This window comes from Bactrocera neohumeralis, unplaced genomic scaffold (assembly GCF_024586455.1).
Source record: "Bactrocera neohumeralis isolate Rockhampton unplaced genomic scaffold, APGP_CSIRO_Bneo_wtdbg2-racon-allhic-juicebox.fasta_v2 cluster10, whole genome shotgun sequence".
Classification (NCBI taxonomy): domain Eukaryota; kingdom Metazoa; phylum Arthropoda; class Insecta; order Diptera; family Tephritidae; genus Bactrocera; species Bactrocera neohumeralis.
The window spans coordinates 16,507,877-16,527,597 of record NW_026089623.1 but is presented as its reverse complement, the minus strand read 5'-3'; the positions used below and the strand labels follow the sequence as shown (position 1 = coordinate 16,527,597).

General features: G+C 36.1%; 1 pseudogene; it reads left to right on the top strand.

Moving 5' to 3' along the window:
• The first annotated feature begins 19,232 nt into the window (after positions 1-19,232).
• Positions 19,233-19,374, top strand: LOC126765656 (small nucleolar RNA U3; annotated as a pseudogene).
• Positions 19,375-19,721: the final 347 nt, after the last annotated feature.

Sequence of the window (19,721 nt, the reverse complement as noted above, 5' to 3'; positions counted from 1 at the left end):
GTTAGAAAAATGCCATCGCTGGTAAAAACGTTCCGATACTTTTGCCCATTCCTCATGAGTGTTGGGAACCTTATTAGAATCCACAAAATATTTTTTCACTAACAAACGAACAGATATGAATACTCACTTTTAAAAACTCGTTCTTTAAAGCTTCAAAAATTGCACCACACGTGTTATACACTATATGGCAGATAGTAGTTTTTCCCAATAGAAAAACACTCATCAAACTCGAGAAGTTATCAACTGTGGCTAAATAGCGTAGTGTTACCGCCAGTCTTTCACCGATCGAGATCGTTTCACAGAATCTTGTATTGCTTTTGTAAATATATGGAGTAAGACGCACCACTAAAAAATCGAAATCTTCCAGAGTCATCCTCAGGAAGTTCTTCAACCACTTTGGGTCCTGAGAAACCAGCTTGGATCGAAGTGTGGCGGAAAATCCACTGGTGCAACGATTCCTTAATCCTGGTCTAACCTACCACTGCTTTGGTTTCCTTTGCTGAGTCCTTTTCTTTTTCTAAGCTTTTAATGACGTTATAAGACAACGCCACAGTTACTATTGCAATTTTTTTATTCTTATTCATTTTTACACTTCCACGCACTTATTTAAAAGTAATTATATTTTCAATTTAACAGCTGTCAAAATTGCCTGTTCACAATAGACATAAATGAAAACAGGTGGTCAATCATCTGACACCAAAAATTGACGACAGTTTTTGAAAGGCACTGCAATATCGACCTTCGGTCAGTTTGGATGTTGTAATGAAAATGATGTTTGACACCAAAAGCGCAGCTGTTCGCTTAGGCAGTTTTTGATGTCAATTATTGAGACCTAATGAAAACCAGGCATTAGTATGGCAAATCAGTTGCCGATTAGGATTTCTGTCTTTTTACCATTTGGCGTGCCTGGTTGAAATTTCCGTTTTCTGTTCTCTCCTGCTTCCGCTGACTCCGCTTGCTTACCATTTCAGCTGATCGCTGCGGTGATGAGTCATCGCCGTTAGTTTTGTTTTTGCCAGAAGTTGCTGTTGTTGGCTCGACAAAGCTAAAGTAGACATTTAAAAAATGCCTACGGCCTTGCTGGTGAGGCTGATGTGGTGAACACATAGACGGCGACAGACTGCAAACTACATCTGCCAAATATTAAAATACACACGTTCTTAAGGGCAGTGTTATTTTGACAGCTGCACGACTACACGAGTGCAGGCCGACACTTGTCGTTCTCGCTAACTTCAATATCCTCCAATTTTTGCCAACGACAGTAGGACGACAGTAGAGTTGACAGTAGAATGGAAGCTAGAAAGAGGAGGTAGAGTGGTGGTGCCACTAATATGTAAAATGTAAAATTATTCACAGCTCTAACAAACTTGACGTTATTTTATAAATAAAAGCATAAAATAGCTATATTATAGCTCTATTATATCATTTGTAATAACAATTGCAAATATATTTACCTATTTACTTATTTTTTGCATAAAAAATTTCATTTTGAACAAAATATTAAAATTTCATTGAAGTGAAAGGAATTAGTATGGCCACAACGAAATTGTGTACATACAAAATGGACAACTGCGTTGTTTTGTGTACATGCCGGCCATTGTGTTGTTGTTGCTTCTCAAAATGTACATGTAGTAAGATGAACAACGACGTTTTCAGTTCACTGTCGTGCTGCTGTAGTCTGTCGCAGTCATTGTGTTTACACTTTGAGCAGCACTTCTTTCTGTTTGTTTGATTATTTTTCTTTTTTTGTTTTTACTTTTTGTTTCGTGCACAATTTGTTTATGTTTAATAATAACAATTTGTGTGCGCTGTTTGCTATTTGTTTGTTTCCTATTTAATAAATTTTTTGTTTTTTAATTTTTGCTTCTTTTCTTTTTCTAAACACCAAGTCCACGGAGCAAATTAAAAACACGTCCGTACACCTTGAATACAATATTAATATTAATTTTCTTTTTTTGAAAACCAGTAGCTGGTTTTACCCCTCTATCCGGGAGGATTGGCAGATCCAGGTTAAGTTATAGTGGTTTTGCGTAGAAAATTTCGTTAAATGAGTTGCCAAGTCAGGGGTTGTTATATTTGTTATCGCTTTACGCCCCTTTAAACACTTGTAATTTTAAATGCACTTAAATTTCACAATTTTAATTAATTATTTCCACTTTCAATTAAGCTAAGTAATTTTATGAAGTATTTGTATAAAGTTTAATTTTTCACTTATGCTTAATACTTACGTTTTAGCAATATCAAAGTATTTTATTTTTATAAAATTTAAAATTCTCAAATATATTTTTCATTTTCACTTATGCTTAATATCTATATTTTTCTTTTCCATATAATTATAACTTTCAAATATAATTTCTGACTTACTCTATTTATTTCTTTTAAATCAAATTGCTTTATTTCTAACTTACATTAGGGAACATTCAAAATGATAAATTTACTGAATTTCTTAATGAAATTAATAGAACAAGCGTAAATCAATAACTTTGTAATTTAAAACCATTTCCTTTGCTATTGCAAAAATCAATGTAAATGATACAAAGCCTTTAGTTAGATAATAGTAAATGCATACTTTCTTGCAAAACATATGTAATAAGTAAAATAAGTATTTATGATTTGTAAGCAATAATTCATTGCACTACTAACTTGAATGATTATAATTAATAAAATTAAAATTTAGTCTGATTCAACCATCCAAACTAAATGGTATCTCTCTAGGGTTTAAAACGAATGAAATATAAAATTGCCGCAGTCGGTAGGATCCTTTTAAAAGTGTTATATAAGGATTCAGTAAAACGAACCGTGTTCAGAAAAAAAAATTTTTCCTCGAAAACCGTTATATTTTATATAATTCCCTATAATAACTCTGCAATTCTGTATCTCAAGAGTTGACCATACCCTCCAGAATATCATTAAATATAAAACAACCCCAATAAATGCAAAAATAGACACCACCGAAGGTGCAGTAAACATTTATTTTGAAATTACTTTGAGAAAAAGTGTGCAGTGAATGCTAATAAAGTCGACACCACACTATATGTATATATATATGTATATATATATATAAATATAACATAATTTAAAAGAAAAGTTTTACAGCGAAAACGGACTCAAAAATTAAAAAAACGTTAATTCACCAAAACATGTATTAAAAAAATTGTGAAGTTTTTTGCAGTCTTAAAAAATAAGAGTGTGAATTCACCAAAAATTTGAAAAGGCGAGGTAACCAAACCAATCACCAAAATTAAATCATCAAGGCAGCAAACCTTTGACAACAGCAGAGATATGGAAAGTGAGCAGACTCGGATGGCAGCGGTCAATCTATCGGGTGATTTTTTAAGAGCTTGATAACTTTTTTTAAAAAAAAAACGCATAAAATTTGCAAAATCTCATCGGTTCTTTATTTGAAACGTTAGATTGGTTCATGACATTTCCTTTTTGAAGATAATTTCATTTAAATGTTGACCGCGGCTGCGTCTTAGGTGGTCCATGAATAGCCGGAATAGCCCGAATTTCTTCGGAAATGTTGTCTTCCAAAGCTGGAATAGTTGCTGGCTTATTTCTGTAGACTTTAGACTTGACGTAGCCCCACAAAAAATAGTCTAAAGGCAGAGATATGGAAATTGTTCTCCGAGCAGACTCTTGGATGGCAGCGGTCAATCTAGTAGACGAACTTGCCCGCAGAGAACTACAGCTGGAACAGATGCGGCAAGCCTACTTAGAACTAAAAAAAAACATGCCCTTGTAAAAACAGTCAACGACCTGCCTATATTTACGAGGACGGGAGATACAACGATAAACTCGTTTTTTAATAGCATCGAATACCTGCTATCAATAACGAGTAATATCGAGTTACAGAAGGAAGTGGTACGATCTGTGTACTACCAGAGCATCCAGGGAGAAGCAAAGAGCATAATTTTCAACATACCTCAACCGGACAACTGGCAACTAATAAAAAAAAACACTGAAGCTGAGATATCGACCCGAAATAGAGCCGCACCATCTTTATAAAAGACCTTAAGGTAAGTTCGGTAAATGAACTTATGCGTGAAGTACAAAACATTAAATCAGTCTCGACCGAACTACCACACGCACAAAATTATACAAATGTTAGTTGAGAAGAACAAGAAGCGAAGCAAGTAGCGAAACAAAAAGTAAACAAAGCAGCTACACCGAAAAAAGTTTTCATAATTAAAAAATATGTTTATTTTAGTTTATTCAATTATTTTATTAATGTCAATTTCATCTTTAATTTTTGATTCTCATTAAATCGCATATATGTATGTTTGTCCGTTAGGTGGTTTCTATATTTATTTTGGATCATTTTAAGATTGGAAAAGGCAGCTTCACAGTTGTAGGTTGAATCAAACATAGAATAAAGCTTGTAGATTCTTCCAAAACTCCAAACCGCTCCCCAATGGCACAGTTACGCTCCTTTGCAGACTCCTTAGTTCAGTTTGAGGAGGTTCTTTTTGCTGACTTACATATGTCACATGTAAGTGGGCTATCGTGGAGAGTAATAATGTTGCTAATTTTATCAAAATCCTTGAATCTCTTATTGAAATCAATAACGATTGATTCCAATACTTCCACATATTCATCCAATTTACTCATGTTTGCTGTTTCCAATATTATTTCTTCTGTACGTGGTAAACGAGTGACTTTTTTCTCCTTAAGTTCGCTAATCAAAATATTTAATTTTCTTTTAATTTGGCCAACATTATTAATAAGTTCCGATATAAATTTATTTTTGCCCTGTAAAGCGAGATTTAATTCATTTATAAAGCTGGTAATATCACTCAGAAAGGCAAGGTCTAGTTGGAAATCTCTTTTCCCACAACTGAGCCATTTAACTTCGGTATATAGAAGCAGGTCTTGATAATCCGAAGACAGTTCTTCAAGAAAAAGTTTAAACTTTCGGTGGCTCAGAGCGTGGTGTCCGCCTCTTATTTTATTAATTATTTTGATGGAAACTTCCATGGCTTTAACAATATTTAATTTTTTAGCAAATAACGCCTGCTGATGGATTATACAATGGAATTTGAGTATGTTGATATTTTTTTTTATAAAATTATCCCACAAGTCCTTTGTTTTTTCTCAACATAACTCTTGCCCCATCAGTACAAATACTGCTCAGTTTTTCAATGTCTAACAAATTTAAAACATTTTCCTCGATAGACTTATAAATTATTTCCCCTGTGACATTTTTGTGGAGAGATATCACAATTAAAACTTCTTCTACTGTTTCGAAATTGCTTCCCACTGATTTTGCACAAACAATAAGCTGACGTATATTATTTGCATCTGTGGTTTCGTCAAAAAAAAACATACAATTTCTAAGTCTATCTATTGAACATCTAAAAATCTATGAACTGATTTGTTCTGTTCGACGGACTAGCGTGGGGCGGGACAAAGGGACAGATTCTAATATCCGACAGGCATCATAACCCTTGTTTCCAAAACAACTAAAAAATTCAGAGCCCAAATTTTATAAAAAAAAACCCCATCATCAAATGGGCGTCCTTTTTTCGCCTAATAAAGAGCAACTATAAACGACGCCTTTTTCTTTTGTTTACCTTTTTCTTCAGTATCAACTGCTTTGTAAATGTTCATTTTTTTAAATTCGCTAATTTGTTTTCTCTTTCGGAAATTTCAAGACTAGAAATATCTTTATGAAGATTTAAAAAATGCTTTTCTAAATTGAAAAGACGCTTACTCTTATAAGTACTCTTGCACAACATTCATTGATTATTTTCATTTTCATACATAAAAAATTGATAAATTTTTTTGCTCAGTGCAAGAACAAATTTTGCCGTAGCGAGTGTCTGATTTGCTTTAGCGAACGAGTAAGGTGTTGCTTGTTCAAAATTCAGATTTTTTGTGGTTCTTTTTAGGAGAGAAATAAATAATTGATTAAAGCGAAATTCTTTGAGTTTATAGTTATATATTTAAACATAATTTTTTAGATACGAAATCTTTGATATTCTGCCTTTGCGAAGAAATTGCTCGATGCATCTCGCATGTACATTTGTCAGCAGTATGCAAATGCGTCTTTATTCATTCGATAAATGTTATCTCTTAAAATCTTCCTTTAAATCTGAACTCATTAAAAACTTTAATAAGATTATTTCCAAATGTATTCATTTGCAAGTTTTGTCACATTAGTAAACGGCTGATTCGAATATTGGTTTTGCGTATGTTTGAAAAGACAAAAATTCAATGAAAATCAGAATTGGTTTGCAATTCCGACAGCTAAGCAATTCTGTCTTGTATTCCACAACACCCCAGATAGTAAATTATAATTTAAAAATGGTGATAAATTGACTATCACAAAGGGAATCCAACATGAAACTAAAACTGCAACGCAGCAGCAGATTAATTGAAAATTGTATAGGTATCCACCTCAGCATGAAGTTAAAGTTAGAAAACAAATTAAGGAAATGGAACACCTATTTGGAAAATAGAAACCAAAAAGAAATCCATGCAAAAATAGGAAAAATTTTTACATATGAAAATAAGACAATGTTATTTGAAGAAAATAAACACATTTAGCAGTTAAAACTTAGTTCGCATAATAAAAAAGATTTGTAATTTAGTAACAAATATGGAATTAGAAATTTCTTCATTGGATGAAAAATCAATTATTGTTAAATATCCTAATAATGTATTTAATAATAATACTTGTAATAATAATCAAACTATTTTAAGGGGAAATTCAATAATTGTTCGATAAAAATCACTGATTCCTATTTACCTAATTTAATTGAAACAGATGAAGGAAATATTATGAACATGAAATAAGAAGATTTATAGATTGGATCAAATAGATGAAAAAAATATAATAAATTTAAAAATTTCACAGCAAAGTAATATACAGTTGTAACATTGTTATAATAATTTCAGTAATATTAGCATAATGAAACTTATATATATCAAGAATTCAGGAGAATTCTAATATAAAAGACGGAGTAGTTACATATATTTACTATTGCAAAAATCGGTGTAAATGTGTCGCAATACAACAATGGAAAGAGAAGTGCTTCACAATTAGTTTCGACGGTTGGTTCAAATCTAGAAGTGGCAACAAAAATTTTAAAAACTATGTCCAATGTGAACCGAAGTACCCATTCCATAACCCCATAATGTCTTCCGAATAAATTGCTGTAGACGTCAATTTGATAAGAAGGTTTACCGCACTTATACATGGGAAAATATAGGAATACTATTCGTTAGCACATATCCGTGGTTCTGCATACTTCCATCTAATCATGAAGTTTTAAATTATGGAGCAGATATTATACAGGCGAGAGTTTTTATCGGTGTGGATTTAAGAAAATACATATTTTCTGTTTGGGAAGTGACTCCTTCTTCACAGTTTCTGTACATATAATTATTAATATAATATTTAATTATATTTATTAAAATTTAAAATATGGAGTTGCTTTGTACTATAATAAGGTTGTTTTGATTTTGTTTACTATTGATAAAGATGTTTTGATGTTTTAATGTTTGTCAATTTTGGTTCGCGTGTGTAGTCAAAATATGTTTATTATTTTAATTTTTTAACTGTGAAATTGAGTGCAGTTGGAAAGCTACAGGATTTTGAAAGAAAGGCCTTCGAGCGTTTTTGAAAAATATTGAACCGTTTTTTTTTTCATATAAAAATTGTCGCAAAAAGTCATAATTTTTTTTTTATATTTAAAAGTATTCACAAAGTTTTTTTTTTTTTTGTTTTTCAAGATTTGTGAAAGATCCCAGTTACGGCGATAGCTATACATCTACAGATTAAAATGGAGTTTGGTTTTTTGCTTTTTGGTTAGCCTTACTGCTGAAATCATTGATGCCGTTTGTCTACCTTTTTTCTTCATGGGTGGCATTGGAGAGATAAATCTCAGCAAACATTTGGAAGTTCTGTGTATTTCGTTTCACTATATAAGATTCCGACTTAAAAAAAAGCTGTCGTCACCCGCTTTCCTTTCATTGACAAATGCATTTTTCCGAAAAGGAAAGGTCGCCCCGTGACATATCAGATGAATAAGGGAAATGGTTAATGGTTAAAATGTGATTTTTGGTCAAATAAACCTCTTTAATGATGTCCTTCGAATGTAGGATTCTGAGCAATTTTTGGTCGTCAGTCAATTTGTGCGAAACAAACCGTGCACACAGCTTTCGTAAGCCCAAATGTTCGGCCAAAATGCGATAAATCGATGTTTTGGAGATGTTCAATTCCATTTCCATGAATTTCAATTGTGATTTCGGCTGATTTTTGATTAATTCAGGCACAGTTTGGATGGTCACGGATTTTGATTGGACCACATGTTTATCGTCATTTATGTCCTCACGACCACTTTGAAAACGTTGAAACCGCTCGTGGCTGCTACGGGATAGGCAATCCTTCATCAATTGAAACGTTTCGGTAAAATGTTTACCAATTTTAAAACAAAATTTAATGTTGACTCTTTGTTCGAAGCTCATTTTCGCACCGATAACACAAACATACTGACACTTAAAATGCAATAACTTCACTTCCAATCGATGAAATGTCACGAAATTATCACTGGACAATTAGATTAGCTAGTTTCAAAAGATCCTGTTTACTTTGGAACACCCTTTGTATAATGTAATCAATTGTGGATTTCTTCAATTTCCGCCATTTCACAGGGTTTTTCCGGAAAGCAATATTACTTATTTTCTTCCGCCGCGACTGTACTTCGGAGCGTACGCGCACCGACAATGTGACTCGTGTGCACAAAGCTAGGAACTCAGACTGTCGACTAAGTATTCGTTTAATTGCCCAGATATGACGGAGCACTTGAACATGCGCAAAGTGTGCGCGACGATGGTTCCAAAAGTGCTTACTGACGATCAGAAATTGCAGGGAGTGGAAGTATGATAAGAAAATTTTAACATGTGCGGAAGTGATCCCCCAATTTTGAATAACATAATGACACGTGATGAGTCATGGATTCTGAGTATTTTGAGACGACTGAGGGGATCCAAGCAGCATGTACTTCGGCTCTCAAGGCTATTCAAAAGAATGGCTTCCGTGACGTCTTCAATGCTTGGAAATCGCGCTGGCAACATTGCATCGACGCAGAAGGAGTATATGCTGGCAATCTGGCAGGATTAGTCCATTGTCTATGAAGAGGAGTGGAGCGTTATTCTCGTGAATTGTCTCGCTGGGCTAATTTGTCGTTTCACTAATTAATTGCCATGCTTATATGCTAAAAGATATACATACATATGTACATAAAAAAGGCTACATTTAGTTTCATGAATAAGATATATATAAATATATTGTTATAATGGCTTGTTGTCGTTAACAGATATGATTATCGGCATATCGTAATATATTAATTATTGTTAATTATTATTATTTTTTTTTTTTTGACAATTTAAAAATTGTTAGTTTTGGCAAAATTTATAGTGTTCGTTATTATTTGCAGTCCATTATAGAATTCTGGCATAGGAATATCTTTAGTTATTGCACTTGGATCAAGAGTTTATAGATATATGTATTTCAAGCTGTGAATCATTTTTATGGATGCAGTCATGTGTAGAAGTTCACGCAAATGCGGAAAGTTCTATGATTTTCATTCACTTGAAAGTGGCAAGAAACGACCCTCTTACATATGTAAACTGCTCAAGCAGCTTACGACTTCCGTTCGTAGACCTCGTATCCTCTAGGTAGCCTAAGAACATCCGCTTAAAGGCAAGCCAAAGTGAGAAGGCGAACCATTCCTCCTAAGGGCAGTGAGTTTGGTTTGGGACCCGCCATCAATGAAAAATAAACAACAGCCCCGGAAGAGAAACCACCCTTTTGATGACGACCACAGAAATAAGGACTATGGTTTAAGGGCTTGCAACTGGAGTGTCCAGACCCTTAATTGGGAAGGTGCCGCTGCCCAACTGTTTTACGACCTCGTAAAAATAAAGGCTGACATCACCGCACTTCAAGAAGTGTGATGGACGGGGCAAGGACTGAGACGAGTAGGTCTTTGTAGTATTTACTACAGTAGCCATATAAAGGAGCGCAAGTTTGGTGTAGGATTCGTGGTGGGAGAGAGACTCCGTTGCCGAGTACTATCATTCACTCCAGTGAATGAACGTCTAGCCACAATCCGCATCAAAGCGAGGTTCTTCAACATATCGCTGATTTGCGCCCACGCCCCGACGGAAGAGAAGGACGATGTGACCAAAGATGTCTTTTATGAGTGCTTGGAGCGCACTTATGAGGGCTGCCCCCGCCACGATGTCAAAATCGTGCTTGCCGACTTTAACGCCAGGGTGGGCAAAGAAGGTATCTTTGGCACTACGGTCGGTAAATTCAGCCTCCACGACGAAACATCCCCAAATGGGTTGAGGCTGATCGACTTCGCCGAGGCCCGAAATATGGTTATCTGTAGTACTAGATTCCAGCACAAGAAAATACATCAAGCTACCTGGCTGTCTCCGGATCGAAAGGCCACCAACTAGATCGATCATGTTGTGATAGACGGAAGATACGTCTCCAGTGTCTTAGATGTGCGTGCGCTCCGAGGTCCCAACATCCACTCGGACCACTATCTTGTTGCAGCCAAGATTCGTACCCGCCTCTGTGCAGCAAAAAACGCACGCAAGTGAAATGGGCAGACAAAGGGGACAAACCAATGTTGAAGTGCGGGAACTAGTAATTCGTCATTACGAAAACCAAAAATCGCTTCGGGAAATATCTGAAATTGTAGATCGAAGCCGATCGACCGTTCAGTACATCATTAAACGGTACAAGAGAGATAGAACTGTGAAAAATAGATCGAAAGTTGCAAATAACAAAATTTTCTCTGCTAGTGATGAACAGTATATTCTACGCCAAGTCAAAAAAGATCCATTTATAAGTGACCGAAACTCGTAACAATCACCGAAAATGATTTGGGAAAAAGTGTTGCCCACAAACCATAAGAAATATATTGAATAGGACTGATTATAACGGCAGAAGAGCAAGGCGAAAGCCTCTTATCAACGAACGTAATCAAAAAGCAAGACTACGATTTGCAAAGGAACATCAATCAAAAGATTTCTCGTTTTGGAAAAACGTGCTATTCACAGATGAAAGCAAGTTTAATCTTTTCGGTTCGGACGGTAGACTCTATGTATGGAGAAGGTCAAATGAGGTGCTTCTTGCCAAAAATATGAAGCCCACAGTAAAGCACGGTGGCGGATCGGTAATGGTGTGGGGATCATTTTCTGCACAGCGACCTGGAGAATTGCATTTCATTGAGGGTATTATGAATCACGCTATGTACATCTGAACATTTTAAAAAAAAAATTGCCACTTTGTAAAGAAAAACTGGGCCTTGTCGAGGATTTGCATTTTTACCAGGACAATGACCAAAGCATAAGGCTTATATGTGCGGTCTTGGTTGCTTGTCCGCATGTCATCGATAAACCAGCCCAGAGTCCAGATTTAAACCCCATTGAGAACTTGTGGAGCTATCTCGATATGAAAGTGTACCAGCGTACAATAAGTTCAAAGGACGAGTTGTAGAGGATCCTCCAGGATGAATGGCAAAAAATTGAACCCAGTTTTTGTGAAAAGCTTGTTAAAAGTATGCCAAATAGATTACAAATGGTTATCAAAAACAAAGGAATGCATACAAAATATTAATATTAACATTACTTTTACTTTTATATCGGGTGATTTTTTAAGAGCTTGATAACTTTTTTTAAAAAAAAAACGCATAAAATTTGCAAAATCTCATCGGTTCTTTATTTGAAACGTTAGATTGGTTCATGACATTTACTTTTTGAAGATAATTTCATTTAAATGTTGACCGCGGCTGCGTCTTAGGTGGTCCATTCGAAAGTCCAATTTTGGGCAACTTTTTCGAGCATTTCGGCCGGAATAGCCCGAATTTCTTCGGAAATGTTGTCTTCCAAAGCTGGAATAGTTGCTGGCTTATTTCTGTAGACTTTAGACTTGACGTAGCCCCACAAAAAATAGTCTAAAGGCGTTAAATCGCATGATCTTGGTGGCCAACTTACGGGTCCATTTCTTGAGATGAATTGTTCTCCGAAGTTTTCCCTCAAAATGGCCATAGAATCGCGAGCTGTGTCGCGTTGTGGCAGATCGTTCGGCTTCAGTTCTTGCACGAGCTGTATTTTATACGGTTTTACACCAAGATCTTTGCGTAAAATCTTCCATGTGGTCGAATAACACAAACCCAATTGCTGCGAACGGCGACGAATCGACATTTCACGGTCTTCAGCCACACTCTCAGAAACAGACGCAATATTCTCTTCTGTACGCACTGTACGCATTCGTGTGGTTGGTTTAATGTCCAATAAAGTAAACTGAGTGCGAAACTTGGTCACAATCGCATTAATTGTTTGCTCACTTGGTCGATTATGTAGACCATAAATCGGACGTAAAGCGCGAAACACATTTCGAACCGAACACTGATTTTGGTAATAAAATTCAATGATTTGCAAGCGTTGCTCGTTAGTAAGTCAATGATGAAATGTCAAAGCATTGAGCATCTTTCTCTTTGACACATGTCTGAAATCCCACGTGATCTGTCAAATACTAATGCATGAAAATCCTAACCTCAAAAAAATCACCCGATATAATGTACGAGTTCCACTTTGGCATTGAATTACATGCTATTTTACTTTTTTACCTCACTTAAAGTGTATTTGAATTAAACGTTTAGTTTTGATTATTTTGTTTTTGTTACGTAGTAATATACTAATAAAATATGCAAAAGTTTTTTTGGAAGCGCCTATTTTATTTATGATTTTTGGGAATTTAATAATTTTTTTTTGACTTGTACGAGTTTCGCTTGGAGCTACTGTATGTACGTTTGTTGATAACGCAAAAGTAGCAGAAGAGCAACTTTGTCTTCGCCGAGGTATGCCAGTTCGATACATACATACATACTTTGTTAGCGCACAAAAAATATTACGTGCTGGGCTTCGACCACAGGACTTCGCTCGCATCGAAGAAGAGTGTTTCTGAAAAGGTAAAGAGTGGTTGTTTAACTGACCAGGAATTTCGGAAGCAGGCGTATGTTGGGAAAAATTTATATAATGTGCGAACGACTTTTGCATCCTTTTCTGAAAGAAGCACCACGCCTGTTCGCAACATTTATTTAATTTATTATTTTTAATACGGCATTTCTGGGCATACATCGTTTAGATAATTCAAAATTATACTCAATTTCTTTTCCACATTTCAACTTTTAATAGCTGCAAGCGGAGGTCTATGGCAATGCATACGAAATTTAACAGCTACACTAGATCACACACAAATTAAATTAGTTAAATTATTTTATATCTACGTCATGATAATATCGGTGCAATCTAAATTTTGTGCCTTTAGGTCAATTTAGGTTGTCCCATACATATGCTTTCTCTTCAGATCTAAATAGGAAAAGTGTCCTCTCGACCGCCAAATTTACGGTATTTCAGAAGAAATGCAAATTTCAGGATTGTGCTACAATTCCTAGCATTGAACTACATGTGGCTCATTATGGATTGGGCGAAAGTCAGCCTTATTGAAGAATTATACTTGTATTACAGCTATGTATTGCTATCGTTTTCCGATCATTCAGATTTGTTCGGAGATTGTAGGGATGCTGTGGATAATAATCTTTGCCAAATTTCATAACGATGCGTGACAAATGAAAAAGCCTTCCATACAAGCACTTGATTCTCATCCTTCAGTTTGTATGAAAGCTATATGCAAACGTTTTCCGACTTTAACATTATAGTGTCATGTTGATCTGGTATAATCTAACGCAATTAATTTATGTCGCTTAATTAAGTGAAGTGCCTCTTTGAGACAATTGTATGAAAACTTATTTGTTATTGAAAACTGATATGATTGGTATGTTGTTTATAATTGTTGATCGAATTCTTCTATTAGTTCTCTGATTAAAATTTGTTCATGCGAGATCTACTTCTATTTTAGAAAGATAACACAAAGTTAACTTAGATTATGGTTTCTATTTATTTCAACGCACAGTTAATTTTTATTATGATTTTTATTTCTACTGTATTTGCGGAAATTGTTGTTATTATATTACATAGAGTACATAGTACTTACTACATAGTAATTAGCAATATTAATTGTAACAAAACGGCGATTACTTGCAACAAATTTATAGTTAATAGTTTGATCAGTTTAAGTATCACTGTGAGTTATTGGTTTAAGCATATCATTGTGAATTATTACAGTGTACTTTATCTCTGACGTTCGTTTTGGTGTCCATATTGTTGGAACTCCGATAATAATTCACACCGTATTAACCCTTTATAGCATCTTGTAACATATCTGTAACAAACCGGTTTTATGCTCACAATTGTTCGTATGAACACAGAAACCATATTTATATTAATTTTACAACACTGGTACAAACCGGTTTCAACACTTATTGTACCACTTGCTGTCCAACGTTATTTGATCAGCTGTTTAAAATGTTTGATTTTAAAGTTGTGCTGATCGTGTCAAGCCTCTATTGTGTAATTTTTCAATAATTAAAAAAAAAATATATAAAGTGTATTTTAACGTTTGTTTTGTTTTGTGGAGTTCGAAAGGCGAGTTCATTGTTTTGAACTATAATTATTAAACAGCTACAATATTTATATTTTTGCTATGTGCAGGTAATAATGCTTTGTGACATATCTGCAACATTGTGTTATAACGTGTATTTTTTTAGTATGATTAATATAAAACTGACAGAGAATGAAATCGGAAATTTTCTTATGGATTACGAAGAAAGCGTTGATGGACTTGATTTTGATGGCGATAGCATTGCAGATCCAGACTTTTACCCCACTGATTTGGATGATTTGTGTTTTGAAAACATAATAGAAGATGACGAATGTGAAGACAGTTTGCCGATTTTGCCCATGGCCGTCAGTGAAAGTAATGAGCAGAGTGCACCAGGATCATCAGGAAATAGAAAAAAATCTAAAATTAGTGTGCTATGGAAGAAAAAATCCCTATCTTTGAACGAACATCAACTTCGTTTTACAGAAGACGAGACTCTAGATAGCAATATTTTAGACCTAGATTCTCCTGCTCAATTTTTTTTCCAAATATTTCCGAAGGAGCTCATTAAATACATATCTGAACAAACAAATTTATATAAAGTTGCTAAAGATCCTAGCAATGCATTTCGTGTCTCGGAAATTGACATACAGCAATTTATTGGAATAGTGTATATAATGTCGTTAGTACATTTGCCAAGAGTAACAAAGCATTGGAATAATTGCATAGGCACTACTTTGATCAAGGAAACGATGCCAGTGAATACTTTCGAAAAAATTAGACAGTTTCGTCATTTCAACGACAATTCCCAAATGCTACCGCGCTCACATCCTGACCATGATCGTTTGTACAAAATACGGCCAGTGATTCTATAATTGAATGAAAGTTGTCAGAAAATCGCATTAGAAAAATGCCTTTGAGTGGATGAGCAAATATGTTCTACTAAAGCTAGACATAACTTGAAGAGGTATAATCCCAAAAAACCAAATAAATGGGGATATAAAATTTTTGTTCTTTGCGGTGTAAGCGGATTTGCATACAACTTTGAGGTTGAGACAGGCGCAGAAAATATTGTGGGACCAAGTGAACCAGACTTAGGAGCGTTCAACGTTGTCATGAGATTGTGCCGGATTGTTCCAAATCAAATGCAGTATAGAATCTACTTTGACAATTATTTCACTTCATTACGCCTTATAGAATTTTTTTCCAAAAGGGGAATACATAGTCTCGGAACAATTCGACGAAACAGAATACCTGATTGTAAACACCAAGAAGAGAAAGCGTTATTGAAGAAGGAAAGAGGATACTCAGAAGAGTTCGTCGGTAACATTGAAGGAGTAGATATATCCACTGTGGCTTGGAAGGATAATAAGATTGTCACTCTGGCTTCTAATTTTGTTGGGGAGCAACCCACATCCAATATAAGACGCTATGATAAAAAAAAATAAAAAGTATATACAGATAGAAAGACCGCAAATAGTTTGTGAGTACAATCACCACATGGTTGGAGTTGACTTGATCGACAGCATAATGGGTAGATATAAAATATTATTGCGAAGTAAGCGTTGGCAAATTCGACTGTTTTACCACTTTTTAGACCTAGCCATGTCTAATGCATGGCTGCTATATAGGAGAGTGCGCAAGGTAAATAACATTGAAGGACAACATTTGTCCTCAGCCAATTTTCGTCAAGAGGTTGCTACAGTGTTATGTAAAATAGGAACAAAGTCCGTTATAAAAAGACGAGGAATTGAGGAGAAATTCAAGCAAAAACACATAAGGGACCAACACAATATGTTCCACCGATGCCGATAAGACAGGATCAAATTGGTCATTGGCCAGAATGGGCAGAAAAACGGATTCGATGTAAGCTACCAGGATGCAATGGGGTATCACAAACTGTGTGTATTAAATGTGGAGTAGCTTTATTTTACAATAAAAATAATAATTGCTTCAAACTATTTCATACTACTTAAACATAAATTTCAGACATATTAACACAATGTGACATATATGTTACATACCCTTAAAATAGGATAATATCCTTTTAAGAAGAAAATATTGAAAAACCAAAATATACGTGTTTGTTTATTTGCTGAAAGCTATGCAAAAAGCCAGTCATTGTATTAAATGATGAAGTTGAGTTATAAAGGGTTAATGTAATAGCGTGTAAGCACTTCAAAGTTTTCGCAGCACTAACCTTGTACGAAGAAATTGAAAATGTGCAACGAAATAGGTAGGCGTTTCGAAGAAAAGGCACGGAGGAACTTAAGCGATCCGATGCTTGCGAGTTCGTAGCGATATTGCAAGAGGCTGGTGCTTTGTCCGTCGATTTCTTTTGATCTTTTTTGTATGGTGTCCTCGTGTATGTTGAATTTGTGATGTTGTGGGATTTGTGACGTTGTGGGATTTGTGTGCGTGGGATGTGGAATGCAATGATGATGTGGTGTGTAATGAAGATGTCCACACCACATTAGATTTTTTTTTTTCCGACGGGGGAATCTTCTAAAGATACTACCAGGGTGAGACTGGGAGCATGCACGATTCATATTGTCCGCTAAATTACACCTCTTTAGGGACCACGCCCACACAGTAATAAATAACTATACAGGACTTGCGAAACAGTATGCCTACATACTAAACCCTTAACTCCGGCTGCTGGGACCGCCGTTAAGCACTACTTCGCAGGCCCAGGCTGGGTGATAACTGCCTCTTCACGACCTACCACTCGGGTTATTTCTGAGTTCTAGGAGCGCTATTGTGGCCCATTCTTTCATTTTAGCCCCCACCAGCTGTGATCGCAGCATGTGACTCACTATGTTGTCGGGCGTTTTCCTTTCATTTGTCAACTTTTCTATGGTGTCTCTCTCTATTACATACCTCGAGCAGGAGAAAGAGACGTGCTCTGCATTTTCTGCGGCATTTCCGCGGAAGGAACATTGTGTCTCGTCATCGTTGCCAAATTTGTGCAGGTATTCCCTGAAACAGCCATGGCCCGATAAGAACTGCGTTAAGTAGAAATCTATCTCACCGTGTTGTCTGTCAATCCAGGCTGATACATTCTTAATTAATCTATATGTCCATCTTCCTTTATCTGCCGCATCCCATTTCTTTTGCCACTCATCGAGACTTGTCTTCCTCTACTTTTTGCGTTCGTCGACCGTTAGGCGCCTATTCATTGCTTTTGTTTTACGGTAGACTCTACTTAACTCAGAGGCCATTTTATTAGGTGGCATAAAACCAGATATGATAGCACTCGCCTCGTGCGACACCGTTCTAAACGCACAGGCAACTCTCAGAGCACATAACCCGGACACAGCCTTTTGCATATTGACACAAGTTTTTTGACGCAGGGCTGTCCCCCATATGGGAGCTGCGTACATGAGCATTGACAGGCTCACTTTGGCCAACAGAGCTCTCCTACTTTGACTTGGGCCACCAATGTTTTCCATGATCCTCGACAGAGCCGCAGTCACTTTAGCCGCCTTACCACAGGCCTTTTCAATGTGCGCCTTGAAATTGAGCCTCGTATCGATCATAACGCCAAGGTACCTCAGTGAATTTTGCGTTACAACGCTATACCCATCAATGTTCAAGGTGACCGTTTCTAGCTTTTTCTGCTCGTGATGAGCACTGCCTCTGTTTTTTCACCTGCAAGCTGCAGCTTGGTACTCGTAAGCCAGTCTTTAATTTTCAACACGGTCTCATTGCATTTGTACTGAATCTGCGAGAGTTCCTTAGTACGATCGTTACGGCAATGTCGTCCGCATAGCCAATTATCTGTGCTTCTTTTGGCAGCGGTAATCGTAACACCCCGTCGTATAGCACATTCCAAAGTAGTGGACCTAGTACGGAGCCTTGTGGTACTCCACCTGTCACCGTGTACGTTTTTGGACCTGCATCGGTATCGTACAGCAGTAGTCTGTCAGACAAATAGCTGCTAATTGTCTTCAGGAGATACCCCGGGGTGTTTCTTGCCTCTAATGCTCTCAGTATATGTGGCCAGTATGCCGAGTTGAAAGCGTTTTTCACGTCCAGCGTAACAACTGCGCAGTATTTTTGAAGTTATACTTCTTATACGAGTTCGGAAAAGGTTGCGATAGATTCAGGTTGCGCAACCTTGCTCAATATGAATCTATGCAACTTTGCTTAATATGAATCTTCGCAACCTTGCTCAATATGAATCTACGCAACCTTGCTCAATATGAATCTACGCAACCTTGTCTGCGAAGATGTTCGAGCAGCAAGCGAAGCGGTGACAATCGGTGATCGTTTGTTCGTTTCTTTCGGTACAGCTCGGCTTTTCTACCAACAACACAATGTTGCCATGCTTATGCTGTTGTTGTTTTTGTAGAACAATGTTTCAATTTTTGGTTGGTGACATATTCAATTAAAAATAAATTCTGTTGGGATTCGAACCTACGTGCTCGTCGTAACTTTTCAAGCGCTTACCACCAACACCACCATTGACACTTGTATTGCGTAGTCCTAATTATGGTTTGGTTATGCATGAAAGAAATATACAATGGATCGCCGATTGTTACCTCTTTCCTTACTGCTGCTGCGCATATGTATGTTTGTATGCTTGTTCATTATTGAAGTTATACTCCTTTTTCTTGCCTTTGTCTTTCATTTCTGCGAATTCCAACTATTTTATGTGCCCTTTTGTTGAAATACCCTGCGTTGGTCCATTTTTTGGAAATCGACCCGCGATGACGAGGTATATCGTTTTATCTGACAGCGTGAGGTTTAAGAAGTTCATTTCTAATTTTGTCTTGTGGCATATTAGAAATGATGTTTCTTCGAAAATCGTTCGCTTACAACGGATAAAACAACTTCTGAGTGGTGATTTTAATGAATAAATTCCTTTTGGTTGAAATGCTCTGCGTTGGCCGTTGAAAAGTTAAGACTATACTTCTCAGGATCATTCATTCCTTTCATTTCTTAAAAGAAATTAATGACCTTTAGAAATATGCATATTTTCATTATTTCGTTGTCATTTCCATATTCGTAGCAATGGAATTTCTATGGCATAAGTAAAGTAATGGCCACCGATTGTCACCCCTTGCCGCTGTAGCAGCTTCGCCTGCAAACATGCGTAAATACATATCGTCACCTGAAATGCAAAATAACGTATCATCAAAAAGTTCGAAATTGACTGCCTTATTGATTATGATTCACTACTTCATATTAC